The following is a 23,810-nucleotide window of genomic DNA, read 5'->3' as shown; positions in this document are numbered from 1 at the left end:
TGCAGTGCAGTGAGTCCAGAGAGTGCACTGGCACCACTGGGGATGCAGTGCAGTGAGTCCAGAGAGTGCACTGGCACCACTGGGGATGCAGTGCTGTGACTCCAGAGAGTGCACTGGCACCACTGGGGATGCACTGCAATGAGTCCAGAGAGTGCACTGGCACCACTGGGGATGCACTGCAGTGAGTCTAGAGAGTGCACTGTCACCATTGGGGATGCAGTACAGTGAGTCCAGAGAGTGCACTGGCACCACTGGGGATGCACTTCAGTGAGTCCAGAGAGTGCACTGGCACCACTGGGGATGCAGTGCAGTGAGTCCAGAGAGTGCACTGGCACCACTGGGGATGCACTTCAGTGACTCCAGAGAGTGCACTGGCACCACTGGGGTTGCAGTGCAGTGAGTCCAGAGAGTGCACTGGCACCACTGGGGATGCAGTGCAGTGAGTCCAGAGAGTGCACTGGCACCACTGGGGATGCACTGCAATGAGTCCAGAGAGTGCACTGGCACCACTGGGGATGCATTGCAGTGAGTCCAGAGAGTGCACTGGCACCACTGGGGATGCAGAGCAGTGAGTCCAGAGAGTGCACTGGACCAGTGGGGATGCAGTACAGTGAGTCCAGAGAGTGCACTGGCACCACTGGGGATGCAGTGCAGTGAGTCCAGAGAGTGCACTGGCACCATTGGAGATGCACTTCAGTGACTCCAGAGAGTGCACTGGCACCACTGGGGATGCACCTCAGTGAGTCCAGAGAGTGCACTGGCACCACTGGGGATGCACTGCAGTGAGTCCAGAGAGTGCACTGGCGGCACTGGGGATGCAGTACAGTGTGTCCAGAGAGTGCACTGGCACCACTGGGGATGCAGTGCAGTGAGTCCAGAGAGTGCACTGGCACCACTGGGGATGCAGTGCAGTGAGTGCAGAGAGTGCACTGGCACCACTGGGGATGCACTGCAGTGAGTCCAGAGAGTGCACTGGCACCACTGGGGATGCAGTACCGTGAGTCCAGAGAGTGCACTGGCACCACTGGGGATGCAGTGCAGTGAGTGCAGAGAGTGCACTGGCACCACTGGGGATGCACTGCAGTGAGTCCAGAGAGTGCACTGTCACCACTGGGGATGCAGTGCAGTGAGTCCAGAGAGTGCACTGGCACCACTGGGGATGCAGTGCAGTGAGTCCAGAGAGTGCACTGGCACCACTGGGGATGCAGTGCAGTGAGTCCAGAGAGTGCACTGGCACCACTGGGGATGCAGTGCAGTGAGTCCAGAGAGTGCACTAGCACCACTGGGGATGCAATACAGTGAGTCCAGAGAGTGCACTGGCACCACTGGGGATGCAGTACAGTGAGTCCAGAGAGTGCACTGGCACCACTGGGGATGCAGTGCAGTGAGTCCAGAGAGTGCACTGGCACCACTGGGGATGCACTTCAGTGACTCCAGAGAGTGCACTGGCACCACTGAGAATGCACTTCAGTGAGTCCAGAGAGTGCACTGGCACCACTGGGGATGCACTGCAGTGAGTCCAGAGAGTGCACTGGCACCACTGGTGATGCAGTACAGTGAGTCCAGTGAGTGCACTGGCACCACTGGGCCTGCAGTGCAGTGAGTCCAGAGAGTGCACTGGCACCACTGGGGATGCAGTGCAGTAAGTCCAGAGAGTGCACAGGCACCACTGATGATGCAGTACAGTGAGTCCAGTGAGTGCACTGGAACCACTGGGGATGTAGTGCAGTGACTCGAGAGAGTGCACTGGCACCACTGGGGATGCAGTGCAGTGAGTCCAGAGAGTACACTGGCACCACTGCTGATGCAGTGCAGTGAGTCCAGAGAGTGCACTGGCACCACTGGGGATGCACTGCAGTGAGTCCAGAGAGTTCACAGGCAGCAGTGGGGATGCAGTGCAGTGAGTCCAGAGAGTGCACTGGCACCACTGGGGATGCACTGTAGTGAGTACAGAGAGTGCACTGGCACTACTGGGGATGCAGTGCTGTGAGTCCAGAGAGTGCACTGTTACCACTTCGGATGCAGTGCAGTGAGTCCAGAGAGTGCACTGGCACCACTGGGGATGCACTGCAGTGAGTCCAGAGAGTGCACTGGCACCACTGGGGATGTACTGCAGTGAGTCCAGAGAGTGCACTGGCACCACTGGGGATGCACTTCAGTGAGTCCACAGAGTGCACTGGCACCACTGGGGATGCAGTGCAGTGAGTCCAGAGAGTGCACTGGCACCACTGGGGATGCAGTGCAGTGAGTCCAGAGAGTGCACTGGCACCACTGGGGATGCACTGCAGTGAGTCCAGAGAGTGCACTGGCACCACTGGTGATGCAGTGCAGTGAGTCCAGAGAGTGCACTGGCACCACTGGGGATGCAGTGCAGTGAGTCCAGAGAGTGCACTGGCACCACTGGGGATGCAGTGCAGTGAGTCCAGAGATTGCACTGGCACCACTGGGGATGCAGTGCAGTGAGTCCAGAGAGTGCACTGGCACCACTGGGGATGCACTGCAGTGAGTCCAGAGAGTGCACTGGCACCACTGGGGATGCAGTACAGTGAGTCCAGAGAGTGCACTGGCACCACTGGGGATGCCCTGCAGTGAGTCCAGAGAGTGCACTGGCACCAATGGTGATGCAGTGCAGTGAGTCCAGAGAGTGCACTGGCACCACTGGGGATGCAGTGCAGTGAGTCCAGAGAGTGCACTGGCACCACTGGGGATGCAGTGCTGTGACTCCAGAGAGTGCACTGGCACCACTGGGGATGCACTGCAATGAGTCCAGAGAGTGCACTGGCACCACTGGGGATGCACTGCAGTGAGTCTAGAGAGTGCACTGTCACCATTGGGGATGCAGTACAGTGAGTCCAGAGAGTGCACTGGCACCACTGGGGATGCACTTCAGTGAGTCCAGAGAGTGCACTGGCACCACTGGGGATGCAGTGCAGTGAGTCCAGATAGTGCACTGGCACCACTGGGGATGCACTTCAGTGACTCCAGAGAGTGCACTGGCACCACTGGGGTTGCAGTGCAGTGAGTCCAGAGAGTGCACTGGCACCACTGGGGATGCAGTGCAGTGAGTCCAGAGAGTGCACTGGCACCACTGGGGATGCACTGCAATGAGTCCAGAGAGTGCACTGGCACCACTGGGGATGCATTGCAGTGAGTCCAGAGAGTGCACTGGCACCACTGGGGATGCAGAGCAGTGAGTCCAGAGAGTGCACTGGACCAGTGGGGATGCAGTACAGTGAGTCCAGAGAGTGCACTGGCACCACTGGGGATGCAGTGCAGTGAGTCCAGAGAGTGCACTGGCACCATTGGAGATGCACTTCAGTGACTCCAGAGAGTGCACTGGCACCACTGGGGATGCACCTCAGTGAGTCCAGAGAGTGCACTGGCACCACTGGGGATGCACTGCAGTGAGTCCAGAGAGTGCACTGGCGGCACTGGGGATGCAGTACAGTGTGTCCAGAGAGTGCACTGGCACCACTGGGGATGCAGTGCAGTGAGTCCAGAGAGTGCACTGGCACCACTGGGGATGCAGTGCAGTGAGTACAGAGAGTGCACTGGCACCACTGGGGATGCACTGCAGTGAGTCCAGAGAGTGCACTGGCACCACTGGGGATGCAGTACCGTGAGTCCAGAGAGTGCACTGGCACCACTGGGGATGCAGTGCAGTGAGTGCAGAGAGTGCACTGGCACCACTGGGGATGCACTGCAGTGAGTCCAGAGAGTGCACTGTCACCACTGGGGATGCAGTGCAGTGAGTCCAGAGAGTGCACTGGCACCACTGGGGATGCAGTGCAGTGAGTCCAGAGAGTGCACTGGCACCACTGGGGATGCAGTGCAGTGAGTCCAGAGAGTGCACTGGCACCACTGGGGATGCAGTGCAGTGAGTCCAGAGAGTGCACTAGCACCACTGGGGATGCAGTACAGTGAGTCCAGAGAGTGCACTGGCACCACTGGGGATGCAGTACAGTGAGTCCAGAGAGTGCACTGGCACCACTGGGGATGCAGTGCAGTGAGTCCAGAGAGTGCACTGGCACCACTGGGGATGCACTTCAGTGACTCCAGAGAGTGCACTGGCACCACTGGGGATGCAGTGCAGTGAGTCCAAAGACTTCACTGGCACCACATGTGATGCAGTGCAGTGAGTCCAGAGAGTGCACTGGCACCACTGGGGATGCAGTGCAGTGAGTCCAGAGAGTGCACTGGCACCACTGGTGATGCAGTGCAGTGAGTCCAGAGAGTGCACTGGCACCACTGGGGATGCACTTCAGTGAGTCCAGAGAGTGCACTGGCACCACTGGGGATGCATTGCAGTGAGTCCAGAGAGTGCACTGGCACCACTGGGGATGCAGTACAGTGAGTCCAGAGAGTGCACTGGCACCACTGGGGATGCAGTGCAGTGAGTCCAGAGAGTGCACTGGCACCATTGGGGTTGCAGTACAGTGAGTCCAGAGAGTTCACTGGCACCACTGGCGATGCACTGCAGTGAGTCCAGAGAGTGCACTGGCACCACTGGGGATGCAGTGCAGTGAGTCCAGAGAGTGCACTGGCACCACTGGTGATGCACTGCAGTGAGTCCAGAGATTGCACTGGCACCACTGGGGATGCAGTACAGTGAGTCCAGAGAGTGCACTGGCACCACTGGGGATGCAGTGCAGTGAGTCCAGAGAGTGCACTGGCACCACTGGGGATGCAGTACAGTGAGTCCAGAGAGTGCACTGGCACCACTGGGGATGCACTGCAGTGAGTCCAGAGAGTGCACTGGCACCACTCAGGGTGCAGTGCAGTGACTCCAGAGAGTGCACTGGCACTACTCGGGATGCAGTGCAGTGAGTCCAGAGAGTGCACTGGCACCACTGGGGATAGAGTGCAGTGAGTCCAGAGAGTGCACTGGCACCACTGGGGATGCAGTGCAGTGAGTCCAGAGAGTGCACTGGCACCACTGGGGATGCAGTGCAGTGATTCCAGAGAGTGCACTGGCACCACTGGGGATGCAGTGCAGTGAGTCCAGAGAGTGCTCTGGCACCACTGGGGATGCAGTCCAGTGAGTCCAGTGAATGCACTGGCACCACTGGGGATGCTGTGCAGTGAGTGCAGAGAGTGCACTGGCACCACCTGTGAAGCAGTACAGTGTGTCCAGTGAGTGCACTGGCACCACTGGGGATGCAGTGCAGTCAGTCCAGTGAGTAAACTGGCACCACTGGGGATGCAGTGCAGTGAGTGCAGAGAGTGCACTGGCACCACTGGGGATGCAGTGCAGTGAGTCCAGAGAGTGCACTGGCACCACTGGGGATGTGTCCAGTGAGTCCAGTGAGTGCACTGGCACCACTGGGGATGCAGTGCAGTCAGTCCAGTGAGTGCACTGGCACCACTGGGGGTGCAGTACAGTGAGTCCAGGGAGTGCACTGGCACCACTGGGGATGCCCTGCAGTGAGTCCAGAGAGTGCACTGGCACCAATGGTGATGCAGTGCAGTGAGTCCAGAGAGTGCACTGGCACCACTGGGGATGCAGTGCAGTGAGTCCAGAGAGTGCACTGGCACCACTGGGGATGCAGTGCTGTGACTCCAGAGAGTGCACTGGCACCACTGGGGATGCACTGCAATGAGTCCAGAGAGTGCACTGGCACCACTGGGAGTGCACTGCAGTGAGTCCAGAGAGTGCACTGTCACCATTGGGGATGCAGTACAGTGAGTCCAGAGAGTGCACTGGCACCACTGGGGATGCACTTCAGTGAGTCCAGAGAGTGCACTGGCACCACTGGGGATGCAGTGCAGTGAGTCCAGAGAGTGCACTGGCACCACTGGGGACGCACTTCAGTGAGTCCAGAGAGTGCACTGGCACCACTGGGGATGCAGTGCAGTGAGTCCAGAGAGTGCACTGGCACCACTGGGGATGCAGTGCAGTGAGTCCAGTGAGTGTACTGGCACCACTGGGGATGCCCTGCAGTGAGCCCAGAGAGTGCACTGGCACCAATGAGAATGCACTTCAGTGAGTCCAGAGAGTGCACTGGCACCACTGGGGATGCACTGCAGTGAGTCCAGAGAGTGCACTGGCACCACTGGTGATGCAGTACAGTGAGTCCAGTGAGTGCACTGGCACCACTGGGCCTGCAGTGCAGTGAGTCCAGAGAGTGCACTGGCACCACTGGGGATGCAGTGCAGTAAGTCCAGAGAGTGCACTGGCACCACTGATGATGCAGTACAGTGAGTCCAGTGAGTGCACTGGAACCACTGGGGATGTAGTGCAGTGACTCGAGAGAGTGCACTGGCACCACTGGGAATGCAGTGCAGTGAGTCCAGAGAGTACACTGGCACCACTGGTGATGCAGTGCAGTGAGTCCAGAGAGTGCACTGGCACCACTGGGGATGCACTGCAGTGAGTCCAGAGAGTTCACTGGCAGCAGTGGGGATGCAGTGCAGTGAGTCCAGAGAGTGCACTGGCACCACTGGGGATGCACTGTAGTGAGTCCAGAGAGTGCACTGGCACTACTGGGGATGCAGTGCAGTGAGTCCAGAGAGTGCACTGGCACCACTGGGGATGCAGTGCAGTGAGTCCAGAGAGTGCACTGGCACCACTGGGGATGCACTGCAGTGAGTCCAGAGAGTGCACTGGCACCACTGGGGATGTACTGCAGTGAGTCCAGAGAGTGCACTGGCACCACTGGGGATGCACTTCAGTGAGTCCACAGAGTGCACTGGCACCACTGGGGATGCAGTGCAGTGAGTCCAGAGATTGCACTGGCACCACTGGGGATGCAGTGCAGTGAGTCCAGAGAGTGCACTGGCACCACTGGGGATGCACTGCAGTGAGTCCAGAGAGTGCACTGGCACCACTGGGGATGCAGTGCAGTGAGTCCAGAGAGTGCACTGGCACCACTGGGGATGCAGTGCAGTGAGTCCAGAGAGTGCACTGGCACCACTGGGGATGCAGTGCAGTGAGTCCAGAGAGAGCACTGGCACCACTGGGGATGCACTACAGTGAGTCCACAGAGTGCACTGGCACCACTGGGGATGCTCTGCAGTGAGTCCAGAGATTGCACTGGCACCACTGGGGATGCAGTGCAGTGAGTCCAGAGAGTGCACTGGCACCACTGGGGATGCAGTGCTGTGACTCCAGAGAGCGCACTGGCACCACTGGGGATGCACTTCAGTGAGTTCAGAGAGTGCACTGGCACCACTGGGGATGGGTTTCAAGCCAACTGCATTAACCGCTCATGCTTCTTTCTTATGAGACGTTAGTAAACCAATTACATAGCCTTGTCATGACTAAATCACAGGTAAAAATCCTGTACATCTCATGTGGCCAACCACTCCCAACTAGGATTCCAAGAACCAAGAGATTCGGTGAAAATAGGGCTAGTGCTATTAGAGGGGTGATTATTAGGGTAAGCCCTAAGCTGTCTTTAATGGAGAAGTATGGGTGGAATGGGATTTTGTCGCAGTCTGATACGATTCCTAGTGGGTTATTTGAGCCTGATTCGTGTAGGAAGGTTAGGTGGACTAGGGTGATTCCTGCAATTAGGAAGGGCAGTAGGAAGTGGATGGCGAAGAATCGGGTTAAGGTTGGATTGTCTACTGAGAATCCTCCTCAGGCTCATTCTACTAGAGTTTGCCCAATGTACGGGATGGCTGAGAATAGGTTGGTGATTACGGTGGCCCCTCAGAATGACATTTGTCCTCATGGGAGGACATACCCTACGAAGGCAGTTGCTATTAGGGTGAGTAGGAGGATTACTCCTGTGTTTCAGGTTTCTTTGTATAGGTAGGAGCCGTAGTAGAGGCCTCGTCCGATGTGTAAGTAGATGCAGATAAAGAAGAGCGAAGCACCGTTGGCGTGGAGGTTGCGGATGAGCCATCCGTACTGGACGTCTCGGCATGTGTGAGCTACTGAGGAGAAGGCGAGTGAAGTGTCTGCGGTGTAGTGTATGGCTAGTAGCAGGCCTGTTAGGATTTGTGTGGCTAAGCAGATGGCTAGAAGGGAGCCGAAGTTTCATCAGGCAGAGATGTTGGAGGGGGCGGGTAGGTCGATTAGGGAGTTGTTGATTATTTTTAGTAGGGGATGGGATTTGCGGATGTTAGGGGCCATTAGTGAGTCTGTGTGTTATTAGGATTATTACCAGGATGGAGAGGGCGAAGGATCCTAGGTAGGCCTTAATTAGCCCTGTGTGTATTGAGGTTGCGGCTTTGCTTGCGGCTACTTGTAGTTCAGCAAGGCCCTCTGGCCCTATTTTTTTGAGTCAGGAGAGGTCGATCAAGTGTAGGGCAATGTTTTGTCCCTTTTCTAGTAGGTTTTTGGAGAAGAATCGGTGTACTAGGGGGTTGAAGTACCCTAATGCAGAGGAGAAGTTTATGAGGGGGTTTGGTTTGGGGTGAGTGAGGGTGTGTGTTATGTTCGATAGTTCTAGGGCTAGGATGATTCCCAGGATTGTTATGAGGATGGCAGCGGTTTTGGTGATAAGGGGTATGGTTATTGGGGGGGTTTTGGTTGGTGTGATGAAAGAGGTAATGATTATTCCTGCTGTAATGCTGCCTAGGGCGAGTCGGGTTAGGGGGGGCGGTGATTAGTGGGTTGTTTTCGTTTATTGATACTATTGGGGGGATTCGGGTTTGTCCAGCTTGGACTAGGATGGTTATGCGGATGCTGTAGGTTGCGGTGAATGCTGTGGCTATAAGGGTTAGGAGTAGGGCTCAAGTATTTAGGTATGATGTGTTTAAGCTTTCGATGATGAGGTCTTTTGAGTAGAATCCGGCTAGGAATGGGGTTCCTATCAGCGCCAGGTTTCCGATGGTTAGGCAGGAAGTAGTGACTGGGAGTATTTTCTGTAGGCCTCCTATCTTTCGGATATCTTGTTCTCCGTTTAGGTTGTGGATGATAGACCCTGAGCATAGGAATAGTATGGCTTTAAAGAAGGCATGGGTTGAGATGTGTAGGAAGGCTAGTTGTGGGAGGTTTAGTCCGATAGTGACTATTATTAGTCCTAGTTGGCTGGATGTTGAGAAAGCAATGATTTTTTTGATGTCATTTTGGGTTAGGGCGCATGTGGCAGCGAATAGGGTTGATAGAGCACCTAGGCATAGGCAGGCGGTTAGGGCTGTCTGGTTGGTGGCTAGCAGGGGGTGCATGCGGATGAGCAGGAAGATTCCGGCTACTACTATGGTACTGGAGTGCAGTAGGGCTGATACTGGGGTGGGGCCTTCTATTGCTGCGGGCAGTCATGGGTGGAGTCCAAATTGGGCGGATTTTCCTGCGGCTGCGAGGATTAATCCTATGAGGGGGAGGATTGGGGTTTGGTGGGGGTGTACGGCTTGTTGGATCTCTCAGGTGTTGAATGTTGAAGCTAGTCATGCTATGCTCAGGATCAGTCCGATGTCTCCGATTCGGTTGTAGATTACGGCTTGTAGGGCGGCGGTGTTGGCATCTGCTCGGCCTTGTCATCAGCCGATGAGAAGGAAGGACATGATTCCTACTCCTTCCCAGCCTACGAATAGGAGGAATATGTTGTTTGCGGTTGTTAGGAGGAGTATGGCGACTAGGAATGTCAGTAGGTAGGTGAAAAATTTTGTTACGTATGGCTCTGAGGCCATGTATCATATGGCGAATTGTAGGATTGATCATGTTACAAATAGGGCGATTGGAAGAAATGTTATTGAGTATTGGTCTATTTTTAGGCTCAGGGGGATTTTAAAGTTTATAATGAATTTTCACTCCCAGTGGCAGGTGACAGATTCTACTCCCGAGTAGATGAATGCGGTTGTAGGGGCTAGGCTAATTAGGAATGCGGTTTTAACAGCGCGGGTGGTGGCTTGTGGGGTGTTTTTAAAGTTTTTAAATAGAAATGGCAGGATGATTGGGGTTAGGAGGATTGTCAGCGTGAGTAGTGTGAGGGAGTTGATTAGTAGTGTGGGGTTCACTACTTTTACTTGGATTTGCACCAAGATGGGTGGTTCCTAAGACCAGTGGATTGCTGTTATCCTTTAAAAGTAAGGGGGCTGAGGTTTTAGGCTCAGATGTAAGAGTTAGCAGCTCTTGTTGGTTAAACCCTCCCCTCGGCAGGTAAGAAGGTTTGAACTTCTATTCTTAGAATCACAGTCTAATGTTTGGTTTAAACTATACTTGCATGAGGGGATTCCGGAGATCAGTTCGGGTTTGAGGATTAGGAGGAATATTGGGATAATGTGGAGTGTTATGAGCAGGTGTTCTCGCGTGGTTGAGTTTTGCATAGATGTGATGTGGGAGGGGATTGAGCCTCGTTGGGTCATTAGTAGTATGAATAAGGTGTAGGAGGCGGTTAGTAGGGTTGCGATTCCTGTTAGGATGATCGTGAAGGCAGATCAGTTGAATAAGGTGATTATAATGGTTAGCTCTGCTATGAGGTTTGTTGTTGGGGGTAAGGCTATGTTTGTTAGATTGGCCAGCAATCATCAGGTAGCTATGAGTGGTAGGAGAGGTTGTAGGCCTCGTGTGAGTAGTAGAATTCGGCTGTGCGTACGTTCATAGTTTGTGTTGGCTAGGCAGAATAGTATGGAGGAAGTTAGTCCATGGGAAATTATTAGGATCATTGCCCCTGAGAATGATCAGTGGGTTTGGATTATTCCTGCGGCGATAACTAGGCCTATGTGGCTAACGGATGAATAAGCGATTAGTGATTTTAGGTCTGTCTGTCGTAGGCAGATTGAGCTAGTCATTAGGGCGCCTCATAGGGCCAGGGTTAGGAAGGGGTAGTGCAGGAAGTTGGACAGTGGGCCCATAAATAGAGTGACTCGTATAATTCCGTATCCTCCTAGCTTTAGTAGTAGGGCGGCGAGGAGTATTGAGCCTGCGATGGGTGCTTCTACGTGGGCTTTTGGCAGTCAGAAGTGTAGGCCGTATATTGGGGCTTTTACTATGAATGCTACGAGCAGTGCTAGACCTGATAGTATTCCTGTCCATGAGGTGGATAGGGTTGGGTGGGTTAGTTGTAGGGTTGGCAGGTGCAGGGTGCCAATTTTCACGTATAGGTGTATGATTGTGATTAGCAGGGGTAGAGAGCTTACTGGCGTGTAGAATAGCAGGTAGATGCCAGCGCTTAGGCGTTCTGGTTGGTTCCCCCATCGGGTGATTAAGATTAGGGTGGGAATGAGGGTTGCTTCAAATGAGATGTAAAATAGTGCTAGTTCTGTGGTGGAAAAGGCTAGTAGGATGAATGGCTGGACTGCGACTAAGGTTGAGATAAAGATTCGTTTGCGTTGTAGGGGTTCTTGTTGCAGGTGGTTTTGGCTTGCTATGATTATGAGTGGGAGTAGTCAGCAGGATAGTACTAGGAGGGGGGATGAGATTTGGTCAATTCCTGTTCAGTTGGATAAAAATTTGTAGGGGTAGTAGGTTGGGATTAATCACTGTAGGCTTAGGGCAGCGATTAGGAGGCTGTATAAGGTGGTGTTAGTCCATAGAAATTTTGGTGGAGACAGCAGGGCTGTTGGAAGAAGTATGATTGTGGGTAGGATGATTTTTAGCATTGCAGGAGGTTTAGGTTGTGTAGATGGTCGGAGCCATGTGTGCGGGTGGAGGCTACTAGGATGGCCAGGCCTGTGCCCGCCTCACACGCTGAGAAGGTTAGCATGAGAATTGGTACCATGGTGAATGAGGAGACTTGGTTTTCGATGGATCATATTGATAGGCCTATGAATATCGATAATATTATGCTTTCAAGGCATAGTAGGGCGGATACTAGGTGGGTTCGGTGGAAGGCTAGTCCTAGTCCGCTGAAAATGAAGGCTGAGTAGAAGCTTAAATGTAGGGGCGACATAAGAAAGTTACAGGGTTGGCTGTAATCTGCTGGGTCGAAACCAGCTATCTTTTTGGTTAGACTAACTTTCTGTTATTCTGCTCATTCTAGGCCCCCTTGAATTCACTCGTAGGCCAGTCCGAGTGTTAGGAGAAGGAGGATCACTACAGTTCAGGTGAGGGTCATTAGGGGGGATTGGAGTTGGACGGCTCATGGCAGGGGGAGTAGGAGGGCGATTTCTAGGTCGAATAGGACGAACAGGATGGCTACTGAGGAAGAATCGGACTGAGAATGGTAATCGAGCAGATCCAAGTGGGTCGAATCCACATTCGTACGGTGAGAGTTTCTCTGAGTCGGGGTTTATTTGGGCGAGTCAGAAGTTTAATGCGGTTAGGGCGGCGCTTAGGATTGATGATAGGGCGAATATGAACATGAGTGCGTTCATTGCTCTCCTCTGGGTTTATACCAGATTCCAGAGATTGGAAGTCAATTGTAATTAATATACTAGAAGAGCAAGATCCTCATCAGTAGATGGTTATGTAGAGGAATAGTCAGATGACGTCTACGAAGTGTCAGTATCAGGCTGCTGCCTCGAATCCGAAGTGGTGGTCTGATGTAAAGTGGAACTTGATCAGTCGGAAGAGGCAGACGGTCAGGAAGGAGGATCCGATGATTACGTGGAGTCCGTGGAATCCAGTGGCAACGAAGAAGGTAGATCCGTAGACGCTATCGGCGATTGAGAATGGGGCTTCGTGGTATTCTATTGCTTGTAGGGCTGTGAAGTAGAATCCCAGGAGGATCGTTAGGGTTAGGGCGTGGATGGCGTGTTTTCGGTTTCCTTCTGTGATGCTGTGATGGGCTCACGTTACGGTAACGCCTGAGGCTAGTAGGATGGCTGTGTTTAGTAGGGGGACTTCTATCGGGTTGAGTGGTTTAATTCCTGTTGGGGGTCATTGGCCTCCTAGTTCTGGGGTTGGGGCCAGGCTCGAGTGGAAGAACGCTCAGAAGAACCCTAAGAAGAAGAATGCTTCGGATGTGATGAAAAGGATTATGCCGTATCGTAGGCCTTTTTGGACTGTGGGAGTGTGATGGCCTTGGAAGGTGCTTTCTCGTACAATGTCTCGTCATCATTGGAGTATTACTAGGAGTATTGAGATGAGGCCTAGGGTTAGTAGTATGGATGAGTTGTAGTGGAATCACATGATTAATCCTGAGGTTGTGAGTAGGGCGGCGGCTGCCCCGAAGATTGGTCAAGGGCTTGGGTCAACTATGTGGTATGAGTGTGCTTGGTGTGCCATTAGATGTTTTCTTGTAAGTATAGGCTTAGAAGGAGCACGAAGACGTAGGCCTGGATTATGGCTACTGCTACTTCTAGGATGGTTAGGAGTAGTAGGATGATTATTGTTAGGATGGATACTGCGGGAAGGGTGGGTATTAATGCAATGGAGGCTGTAGAGATGAGTTGGATGAGTAAGTGTCCTGCTGTAAGGTTGGCTGTAAGGCGGACTCCGAGGGCTAGGGGGCGGATTAGTAGGCTGGTTGTTTCGATCAGGATTAGTGCGGGGATTAGGGGTGTAGGGGTACCTTCGGGTAATAGGTGGGCTAAAGAGGCTGATGGTTGGTTTCGTAGGCCTGTTAGTAGTGTGGCGAGCCATAGTGGGAAGGCTAGGGCTATGTTCATAGATAGTTGGGTGGTTGGGGTGAATGTATATGGAAGGAGGCCTAGAAGGTTGATTGTAAGAAGTATGATTATTAGGGATGTAAATATTATGGCTCATTTGTGGCCATTTTTGTTGAGTGGGACTATTAGTTGTTTTGTGATTAGGTGAAGGAGTCATGTTTGGATAGTAGAAAGGCGGTTGTTGATTCATCGGTTGTTTGGGGACGGGAATAGTAGGGCTGGGAAGAGTAGGGATAGTAGGATTAAGGGGATGCCGAATAGATTGGGGCTGGAAAATTGGTCAAAGAAGCTTAGGTTCATGGTCAGGATCATGGTGTGGGTTTGGTAGTGAGGGAGGTCTTATTTGATGGGGGGTTGGTTGTGGTGAAGGCTAGTAGTTTTGGTTGGATGAGGAGTGCTAGGGTTAATCAGGTTATAATTATGATTGAAAATCATGGTGCGGGGTTAAGCTGTGGCATATCATTAAGGAGGGGGAAGTCCCTCTTTGGCTAGCTTAAAAGGCTAGTGCTGTTGCATAGCTTCTTAATGATTAGGATGATGATAGAAGGGACGATCAGGCCTCGAAATGTGGGAGTGGGGTTGATTCTACTACAATGGGTATGTAGCTGTGATTAGCCCCGCAAATTTCTGAGCATTGTCCGTAAAAAATCCCAGGCCGGGTGGTAATGAATGAAGTTTGGTTTAGTCGGCCTGGGATTGCGTCTGTTTTAACTCCGAGCGTTGGGACTGCTCAGGAGTGGAGTACGTCTCCTGCAGTAATGATTACGCGGATGGGGGATTCTATTGGGATAACTACGCGGTGGTCAACTTCTAGCAGTCGGAAGTGGCCGTTGGGTAAGTCTGGGGTGGGCACTATGTAGGAGTCGAATGATAGGTCTTTGAAGTCTGTGTATTCGTAGCTTCAGTATCATTGGTGGCCGATGGCTTTTAGGGTGAGGTCTGGTTCATCGATTTTGTCCATTATGTAGAGGATTTGTAGGGATGGGAGGGCGAGGAGTACCAGGACGATAGCAGGTAGGATTGTCCAGATCAGCTCTACTTCTTGGACGTCTACAGCATTGGACGAGAGTTTTTCTGTTAGTATGTGGGCTAAAAGGTAGAGAACTAGGCTGCAGATAGCTAGGGCAACGATTAGGGCGTGGTCGTGGAATTCAACGAGTTCTTCTATGATGGGTGATGAGGCGTCTTGGAATCCTAGTTGGGAGTGGTTGGCCACATGAGATGTACAGGATTTTTACCTGTGATTTAGTCTTGACAAGGCTATGTAATTGGTTTACTAACGTCTCATAAGAAAGAAGCATGAGCGGTGAATGCAGTTGGCTTGAAACCAGCATGTGAGGGTTCGATTCCTTCCTTTCTTGTACTTGGACGAAGGCCGGTTCCTCGAAAGTATGGTATGGGGGAGGGCAGCCGTGGATTCATTCAACGTTTGTGGTAGTTAGTTCTGGTTGTAGGACTTTTCGTTTGGCCGAAAAGGCTTCTCAGATGATGAATATTAGTATGATTACGGCTACTATTGAGATTAGGGAGCCGATGGAGGAAATGGTGTTTCATAGTGTGTAGGCGTCGGGATAGTCCGAGTATCGTCGGGGTATTCCTGCTAGGCCTAGGAAGTGCTGGGGGAAGAACGTTAGGTTTACTCCTGTAAATATTACCCCGAAGTGGGCTTTTGCTCATGTTTGGTGTAGGGTAAACCCAGTGAGTAGTGGGAATCAGTGAGTAAATCCTGCTAGAATGGCAAAGACGGCGCCTATGGATAGGACGTAGTGGAAGTGGGCAACTACGTAGTACGTGTCGTGCAGGGCGATGTCTAGGGAAGAGTTTGCAAGAACGATTCCTGTTAATCCTCCGATGGTAAATAGGAAGATAAATCCTAGAGCTCATAGTATTGGGGGGGTCTCATTTGATTGTTCCTCCGTGCAGGGTGGCTAGTCAGCTAAATACTTTGATTCCGGTAGGGATGGCAATGATTATAGTGGCTGATGTAAAGTAGGCTCGGGTATCAACGTCTATTCCTACTGTAAACATGTGGTGAGCTCAGACGATGAATCCTAGGAAGCCGATGGATAGTATGGCTCAGACTATTCCCATGTAGCCGAAGGGCTCCTTTTTGCCTGAGTAGTACGTGACTACGTGTGAGATGATTCCGAACCCCGGTAGGATCAGAATATAGACTTCTGGGTGTCCGAAGAATCAGAATAGGTGTTGGTACAGGATTGGGTCTCCTCCTCCAGCGGGGTCGAAGAATGTGGTGTTTAGGTTTCGATCAGTTAGTAATATTGTAATACCGGCGGCGAGTACGGGGAGTGATAGAAGGAGTAGGATGGCGGTAATTAGTACGGATCAGACAAATAGTGGGGTTTGGTATTGTGAGAGTGCGGGGGGTTTTATGTTGATGGCTGTGGTGATAAAGTTGATGGCCCCAAGGATGGAGGAGATACCGGCTAAGTGGAGTGAGAAGATAGCCAGGTCTACTGAAGCTCCGGCGCGGGCAAGGTTACCTGCTAGGGGAGGGTAGACAGTTCAGCCTGTGCCGGCGCCAGCTTCTACAGTGGATGGGGCTAGTAGGAGGAGGAATGATGGGGGGAGGAGTCAAAAGCTTATGTTGTTTATTCGCGGGAATGCTATGTCGGGGGCACCGATTATGAGGGGGACTAATCAGTTGCCGAATCCTCCGATCATGATGGGTATGACTATAAAGAAGCTTATTACAAAGGCGTGAGCGGTAACGATTACATTGTAAATTTGGTCGTCGCCTAGGAGAGTTCCTGGTTGTCCTAGTTCTGCGCGGATTAATAGGCTGAGTGCGGTGCCGACTATTCCTGCTCATGCCCCGAAGATGAGGTACAGGGTGCCAATATCCTTATGGTTAGTGGAAAATAGTCATCGGTTGATGAAGGTGACGGGTAAGATGGCTGAGTGTTGAAGCGTTAGGCTGTAGTCCTTTTTACAGAGGTTTAATTCCTCTTCTTATCGGCTCTGTAGTGAAATTCATGTTGAGTTGCAAGCTCATCGATGCGCACTAGGGTGCGTCAGGGTCTTTGTAGGCAGAAGCCAATTGGTTTAGGCATTTAGCTGTTAACTAGAGTTTTGTGGGATCGAAGCCCATCTGTCTAGGGAGGCTTTAGCTTAATTAAAGCGTCTGACTTGCATTCAGAAGATACAGGTTAATATTCTGTAAGTCTTAATGTGCAGAAACTAAGAGGGTTTAACTCTTATTTAAGGCTTTGAAGGCCTTCGGTTTGGGGTGTTATCCTAAGTTTCTAGACAATGGCATGTATTATTGGGGACAGGGGAAGTAAGAGGATTGATAGTGAGGCAAGGACCGCAGTAGGTGTGCTTGGGGCTTTGCTAGTGTATCATTGTTTTATGTGGTTAGAGGAGTTGGGGGGAAGGGTAATTGTTGAGTGGTATGCGAGGCGTAGGTAGAAGAAGAGGCTGAGCAGTGATAGCATGGCAATTGCCATGGCTGCTGGTGTTATTTCCTGTTTAGTTAGTTCTTGGATGATAAGTCACTTTGGTATAAAGCCTGTTAATGGGGGGAGGCCTGCTAGGGATAAAAGTACTAGTATTAGGGTGGCGTTTAGCACTGGGGTTTTTGTTCATGAGGTTGTGATCATGGATAGGTTAAGGGCTTTGATTTTGTTAAGGGCTAGGAATACGGCTGATGTTATGATTGTGTATAGGTAGAAGGTAAGTAAGGCCAATTTGGGGCTGTAAACTAGGATGATGGCGATTCAGCCTAAGTGGGAGATGGACGAGAAGGCTAGGATTTTGCGTGTTTGTGTTTGGTTCAGTCCTATTCAGCCTCCTAGTGCTGTTGAGGCTAGGGCCATGGCGGTGAGTAGAGCTGGGTCGAGGGATTTGGATGTTAGTAGGAGCAGGGTTAGTGGGGGGAATTTTATGAGGGTCGAGAGTAGCAGGGCTGTTATTAGTGGCGATCCTTGTAGTACTTCTGGGAATCAGAAGTGAAATGGCACTAGGCCCAGTTTAATAGCGATTGCTGCTGTCAGTAGTAGACAGGAGGTTGGGTGGTTTATTTGTGTGATGTCTCATTGGCCGGTGACTCAGGCATTGGTTATGCTAGAGAATAGGACCAGGGCGGAAGCAGCTGCTTGGGTTAGGAAGTATTTCGTTGCGGCTTCTACTGCTCGTGGGTGGTGGGATTTGGCAATTAGGGGAATGATGGCTAGTGCGTTGATCTCCAGTCCTGTCCAGGCCAGAACTCAGTGGTTGCTGGAAATTGTGATTGTGGTGCCCAAGATGAGGCTGAAGGTTATGATTGGGGTCGCGTAAGGGTTCATTAGTAGAGGAGGGGGTTAAACCATCATTTTCGGGGTATGGGCCCGATAGCTTGATTAGCTGACTCTACTAGAAAATAATATAAGGGAAGTATGGAGAATTTTGATTTCTCTTGTGTGGGTTCAATTCCTACTTTTCTAAGGTCAACAGGAAATGAGAGGGCTGTTATACCTCTATGTTCACTTTATCATAGTGACCCTTTGTAGTTCAGGCACATTTCCTTATGTAAGGAGGTAGGCCTGCATAGCAGATAGGTATGCTGATGTGTCAGAGGCACAGAGCTAGTGTGAGGGGTAGGAAGTTTTTTCATAGTAGGTGCATTAGTTGGTCATATCGGAATCGTGGGTATGAAGCTCGGACCCATAAGAAACCAGAAGATAGTAGGAGGACTTTTGTGGCTAGGATGACGGGGAATAGTTCTGTGGGTGGCCCTAGGGCGCTTGGGTTTAGGAATATGATGGCTGTAAGTGTATTTATTAGCATAATGTTCGCATATTCAGCTAGGAAGAATAAGGCGAAGGGTCCTGCGGCGTATTCAACGTTAAACCCTGAGACTAGCTCAGATTCACCCTCTGTGAGGTCAAAAGGAGCTCGGTTTGTCTCTGCTAGGGTGGATACGTATCATATTATTGCTAGGGGTCATGAGGAGAAAATGAAGTATAGAGGCTCCTGTGTGACGGCAAAGGAGCTGAGTGTGTAGCTTCCGCTTAGTATGATTATTGATAGCAGGATTATGGCCAGTGTCACTTCGTATGAAATGGTCTGTGCTACTGCCCGTAGGGCTCCGATTAGTGCGTATTTTGAGTTCGAGGCTCAGCCTGATCATAGGACTGAGTAGACGGCTAGGCTTGACATGGCTATTAGGAAGAGAACTCCGAGGTTTAGATCTGCTAGGGGAAATGGGAGTGGTAGTGGTGCTCAAGTGGTGAGGGCTAGGACAAGGGCTAGTATTGGTATCAGAATGAATAGAAGTGGGGAAGAGGTAGAGGGTCGGATGGGCTCTTTGGTAAATAGTTTCAGTCCGTCCGCAAATGGTTGAAGTAGGCCAAAAGGCCCTACAACGTTAGGGCCTTTGCGGGATTGTATGTAGCTTAGGATTTTCCGTTCTACTAGGGTTAGGAAGGCTACGGCAATCAGGATTGGGATGATGTATAGGAGGGATATAACGAGGCAGCTTAGTGTTGTTATTTGAATCATGGGTGAAGCTAGGGAGAGGATTTGAACCTCTGGGGAAAGGGCTTAAGCCTTCTGCACTTGCCGGGCTCTGCCACTCTAGCTGGTCCTTTTCTAGGATTGAAAGTGGTGGGGGAAGGCCCTCTTCACGGTTTAGTTGGTTTCACTGCTTAGAGGGGGGGGGGGGGGGCGTGCTTGTGGTATTGGCCCCACTTTCCCGGTCCTTTCGTACTGGGGAGAGTGTGTCATAGATAGAAACCGACCTGGATTGCTCCGGTCTGAACTCAGATCACGTAGGACTGTTAATCGTTGAACAAACGAACCCTTAATAGCGGCTGCACCATTAGGATGTCCTGATCCAACATCGAGGTCGTAAACCCCCCTGTCGATATGGGCTCTTGAGGGGGATTGCGCTGTTATCCCTGGGGTAGCTTGGTCCATTAATCAATTATATTGGGTCTGGTCACTGTTAGCACTTTGAGGGGTAGCTCTAGGTAAAGAGGTATGGTCTTGTTTTTGGAGGATTTGTTCTCCTCCAAGGTCGCCCCAACCGAAAAATATCGACCAGGCTCTGCGATGGTAGTGGCCCCAGTGGGGTTGATTGAGGATTCGCGGTGGTCGTTGATTTTTAAGTTCCACAGGGTCTTCTCGTCTTATGTTCACATCCCCGCTTTTGCACGGGGAGATCAATTTCACTGATTATCTGTGAGAGACAGTTGAGACCTCGTTTAGCCATTCATACAAGTCTCGATTTATGGGACAATTGATTGCGCTACCTTTGCACGGTTAGGATACCGCGGCCGTTAAACCTAAGTCACCGGGCAGGCATCACCTTCAATACTTGTTTAATTTGCTGAAGGCTATGTTTTTGGTAAACAGTCGGGCCTTATTAATTTGCCGAGTTCCTTTCACAGATTTTAATCGCTCTTATAGGCGCTCCTGAGTCGGGTTAACAGGGTTAGTTAATACGTGGTCTTGTAGGGGTTTTTGTATCTGTCTAGGTCTGTTAATAATGTTTCTATGTAAGCTTGCGCCGTTCGAGGGGTGTGGCCCTGTACATGAGGGGCCTAGGGTGATTCCTAGGATTGTTATGAGGATGGCAGCGGTTTTGGTGATAAGGGGTATGGTTATTGGGGGGGTTTTGGTTGGTGTGATGAAAGAGGTAATGATTAATCCTGCTGTAATGCTGCCTAGGGCGAGTCGGGTTAGGGGGGCGGTGATTAGTGGGTTGTTTTCGTTTATTGATACTATTGGGGGGATTCGGGTTTGTCCAGCTTGGACTAGGATGGTTATGCGGATGCTGTAGGTTGCGGTGAATGCTGTGGCTATAAGGGTTAGGAGTAGGGCTCAAGTATTTAGGTATGATGTGTTTAAGCTTTCGATGATGAGGTCTTTTGAGTAGAATCCGGCTAGGAATGGGGTTCCTATCAGCGCCAGGTTTCCGATGGTTAGGCAGGAAGTAGTGACTGGGAGTATTTTCTGTAGGCCTCCTATCTTTCGGATATCTTGTTCTCCGTTTAGGTTGTGGATGATAGACCCTGAGCATAGGAATAGTATGGCTTTAAAGAAGGCATGGGTTGAGATGTGTAGGAAGGCTAGTTGTGGGAGGTTTAGTCCGATAGTGACTATTATTAGTCCTAGTTGGCTGGATGTTGAGAAAGCAATGATTTTTTTGATGTCATTTTGGGTTAGGGCGCATGTGGCAGCGAATAGGGTTGATAGAGCACCTAGGCATAGGCAGGCGGTTAGGGCTGTGTGGTTGGTGGCTAGCAGGGGGTGCATGCGGATGAGCAGGAAGATTCCGGCTACTACTATGGTACTGGAGTGCAGTAGGGCTGATACTGGGGTGGGGCCTTCTATTGCTGCGGGCAGTCATGGGTGGAGTCCAAATTGGGCGGATTTTCCTGCGGCTGCGAGGATTAATCCTATGAGGGGGAGGATTGGGGTTTGGTGGGGGTGTACGGCTTGTTGGATCTCTCAGGTGTTGAATGTTGAAGCTAGCCATGCTATGCTCAGGATCAGTCCGATGTCTCCGATTCGGTTGTAGATTACGGCTTGTAGGGCGGCGGTGTTGGCATCTGCTCGGCCTTGTCATCAGCCGATGAGAAGGAAGGACATGATTCCTACTCCTTCCCAGCCTACGAATAGGAGGAATATGTTGTTTGCGGTTGTTAGGAGGAGTATGGCGACTAGGAATGTCAGTAGGTAGGTGAAAAATTTTGTTACGTATGGCTCTGAGGCCATGTATCATATGGCGAATTGTAGGATTGATCATGTTACAAATAGGGCGATTGGAAGAAATGTTATTGAGTATTGGTCTATTTTTAGGCTCAGGGGGATTTTAAAGTTTATAATGAATTTTCACTCCCAGTGGCAGGTGACAGATTCTACTCCCGAGTAGATGAATGCGGTTGTAGGGGCTAGGCTAATTAGGAATGCGGTTTTAACAGCGCGGGTGGTGGCTTGTGGGGTGTTTTTAAAGTTTTTAAATAGAAATGGCAGGATGATTGGGGTTAGGAGGATTGTCAGCGTGAGTAGTGTGAGGGAGTTGATTAGTAGTGTGGGGTTCACTCCTTTTACTTGGATTTGCACCAAGATGGGTGGTTCCTAAGACCAGTGGATTGCTGTTATCCTTTAAAAGTAAGGGGGCTGAGGTTTTAGGCTCAGATGTAAGAGTTAGCAGCTCTTGTTGGTTAAACCCTCCCCTCGGCAGGTAAGAAGGTTTGAACTTCTATTCTTAGAATCACAGTCTAATGTTTGGTTTAAACTATACTTGCATGAGGGGATTCCGGAGATCAGTTCGGGTTTGAGGATTAGGAGGAATATTGGGATAATGTGGAGTGTTATGAGCAGGTGTTCTCGCGTGGTTGAGTTTTGCATAGATGTGATGTGGGAGGGGATTGAGCCTCGTTGGGTCATTAGTAGTATGAATAAGGTGTAGGAGGCGGTTAGTAGGGTTGCGATTCCTGTTAGGATGATCGTGAAGGCAGATCAGTTGAATAAGGTGATTATAATGGTTAGCTCTGCTATGAGGTTTGTTGTTGGGGGTAAGGCTATGTTTGTTAGATTGGCCAGCAATCATCAGGTAGCTATGAGTGGTAGGAGAGGTTGTAGGCCTCGTGTGAGTAGTAGAATTCGGCTGTGCGTACGTTCATAGTTTGTGTTGGCTAGGCAGAATAGTATGGAGGAAGTTAGTCCATGGGAAATTATTAGGATCATTGCCCCTGAGAATGATCAGTGGGTTTGGATTATTCCTGCGGCGATAACTAGGCCTATGTGGCTAACGGATGATTAAGCGATTAGTGATTTTAGGTCTGTCTGTCGTAGGCAGATTGAGCTAGTCATTAGGGCGCCTCATAGGGCCAGGGTTAGGAAGGGGTAGTGCAGGAAGTTGGACAGTGGGCCCATAAATAGAGTGACTCGTATAATTCCGTATCCTCCTAGCTTTAGTAGTAGGGCGGCGAGGAGTATTGAGCCTGCGATGGGTGCTTCTACGTGGGCTTTTGGCAGTCAGAAGTGTAGGCCGTATATTGGGGCTTTTACTATGAATGCTACGAGCAGTGCTAGACCTGATAGTATTCCTGTCCATGAGGTGGATAGGGTTGGGTGGGTTAGTTGTAGGGTTGGCAGGTGCAGGGTGCCAATTTTCACGTATAGGTGTATGATTGTGATTAGCAGGGGTAGAGAGCTTACTGGCGTGTAGAATAGCAGGTAGATGCCAGCGCTTAGGCGTTCTGGTTGGTTCCCCCATCGGGTGATTAAGATTAGGGTGGGAATGAGGGTTGCTTCAAATGAGATGTAAAATAGTGCTAGTTCTGTGGTGGAAAAGGCTAGTAGGATGAATGGCTGGACTGCGACTAAGGTTGAGATAAAGATTCGTTTGCGTTGTAGGGGTTCTTGTTGCAGGTGGTTTTGGCTTGCTATGATTATGAGTGGGAGTAGTCAGCAGGATAGTACTAGGAGGGGGGATGAGATTTGGTCAATTCCTGTTCAGTTGGATAAAAATTTGTAGGGGTAGTAGGTTGGGATTAATCACTGTAGGCTTAGGGCAGTGATTAGGAGGCTGTATAAGGTGGTGTTAGTCCATAGAAATTTTGGTGGAGACAGCAGGGCTGTTGGAAGAAGTATGATTGTGGGTAGGATGATTTTTAGCATTGCAGGAGGTTTAGGTTGTGTAGATGGTCGGAGCCATGTGTGCGGGTGGAGGCTACTAGGATGGCCAGGCCTGTGCCCGCCTCACACGCTGAGAAGGTTAGCATGAGAATTGGTACCATGGTGAATGAGGAGACTTGGTTTTCGATGGATCATATTGATAGGCCTACGAATATCGATAATATTATGCTTTCAAGGCATAGTAGGGCGGATACTAGGTGGGTTCGGTGGAAGGCTAGTCCTAGTCCGCTGAAAATGAAGGCTGAGTAGAAGCTTAAATGTAGGGGCGACATAAGAAAGTTACAGGGTTGGCTGTAATCTGCTGGGTCGAAACCAGCTATCTTTTTGGTTAGACTAACTTTCTGTTATTCTGCTCATTCTAGGCCCCCTTGAATTCACTCGTAGGCCAGTCCGAGTGTTAGGAGAAGGAGGATCACTACAGTTCAGGTGAGGGTCATTAGGGGGGATTGGAGTTGGACGGCTCATGGCAGGGGGAGTAGGAGGGCGATTTCTAGGTCGAATAGGACGAACAGGATGGCTACTGAGGAAGAATCGGACTGAGAATGGTAATCGAGCAGATCCAAGTGGGTCGAATCCACATTCGTACGGTGAGAGTTTCTCTGAGTCGGGGTTTATTTGGGCGAGTCAGAAGTTTAATGCGGTTAGGGCGGCGCTTAGGATTGATGATAGGGCGAATATGAACATGAGTGCGTTCATTGCTCTCCTCTGGGTTTATACCAGAT

The 23,810-nt window shown here is 50.9% G+C and overlaps 2 long non-coding RNA genes across 3 annotated transcripts in view; one reads left to right on the top strand and one right to left on the bottom strand.

The window, feature by feature from the left end:
• LOC308185589 overlaps nt 1–23,810 on the top strand; it is a 656,808-nt gene that overhangs the window by 89,509 nt on the left and 543,489 nt on the right. For both annotated transcript variants that reach the window (XR_013943487.1, XR_013943488.1), the window contains exon 2: nt 7,490–7,646. This is a non-coding gene — a long non-coding RNA (uncharacterized lncRNA). The remainder of the gene's footprint in view (nt 1–7,489; nt 7,647–23,810) is intronic.
• Nucleotides 1–23,810, bottom strand: part of LOC308185590 — a 308,961-nt gene that overhangs the window by 169,023 nt on the left and 116,128 nt on the right. The window lies entirely within an intron of this gene.

Source organism: Anser brachyrhynchus (genome assembly GCF_964034855.1).
Source record: "Anser brachyrhynchus genome assembly, chromosome: Z".
NCBI lineage: Eukaryota > Metazoa > Chordata > Aves > Anseriformes > Anatidae > Anser > Anser brachyrhynchus.
Note: the sequence above shows the minus strand (reverse complement) of the source record. Positions and strands in the feature narration are given on the sequence as shown.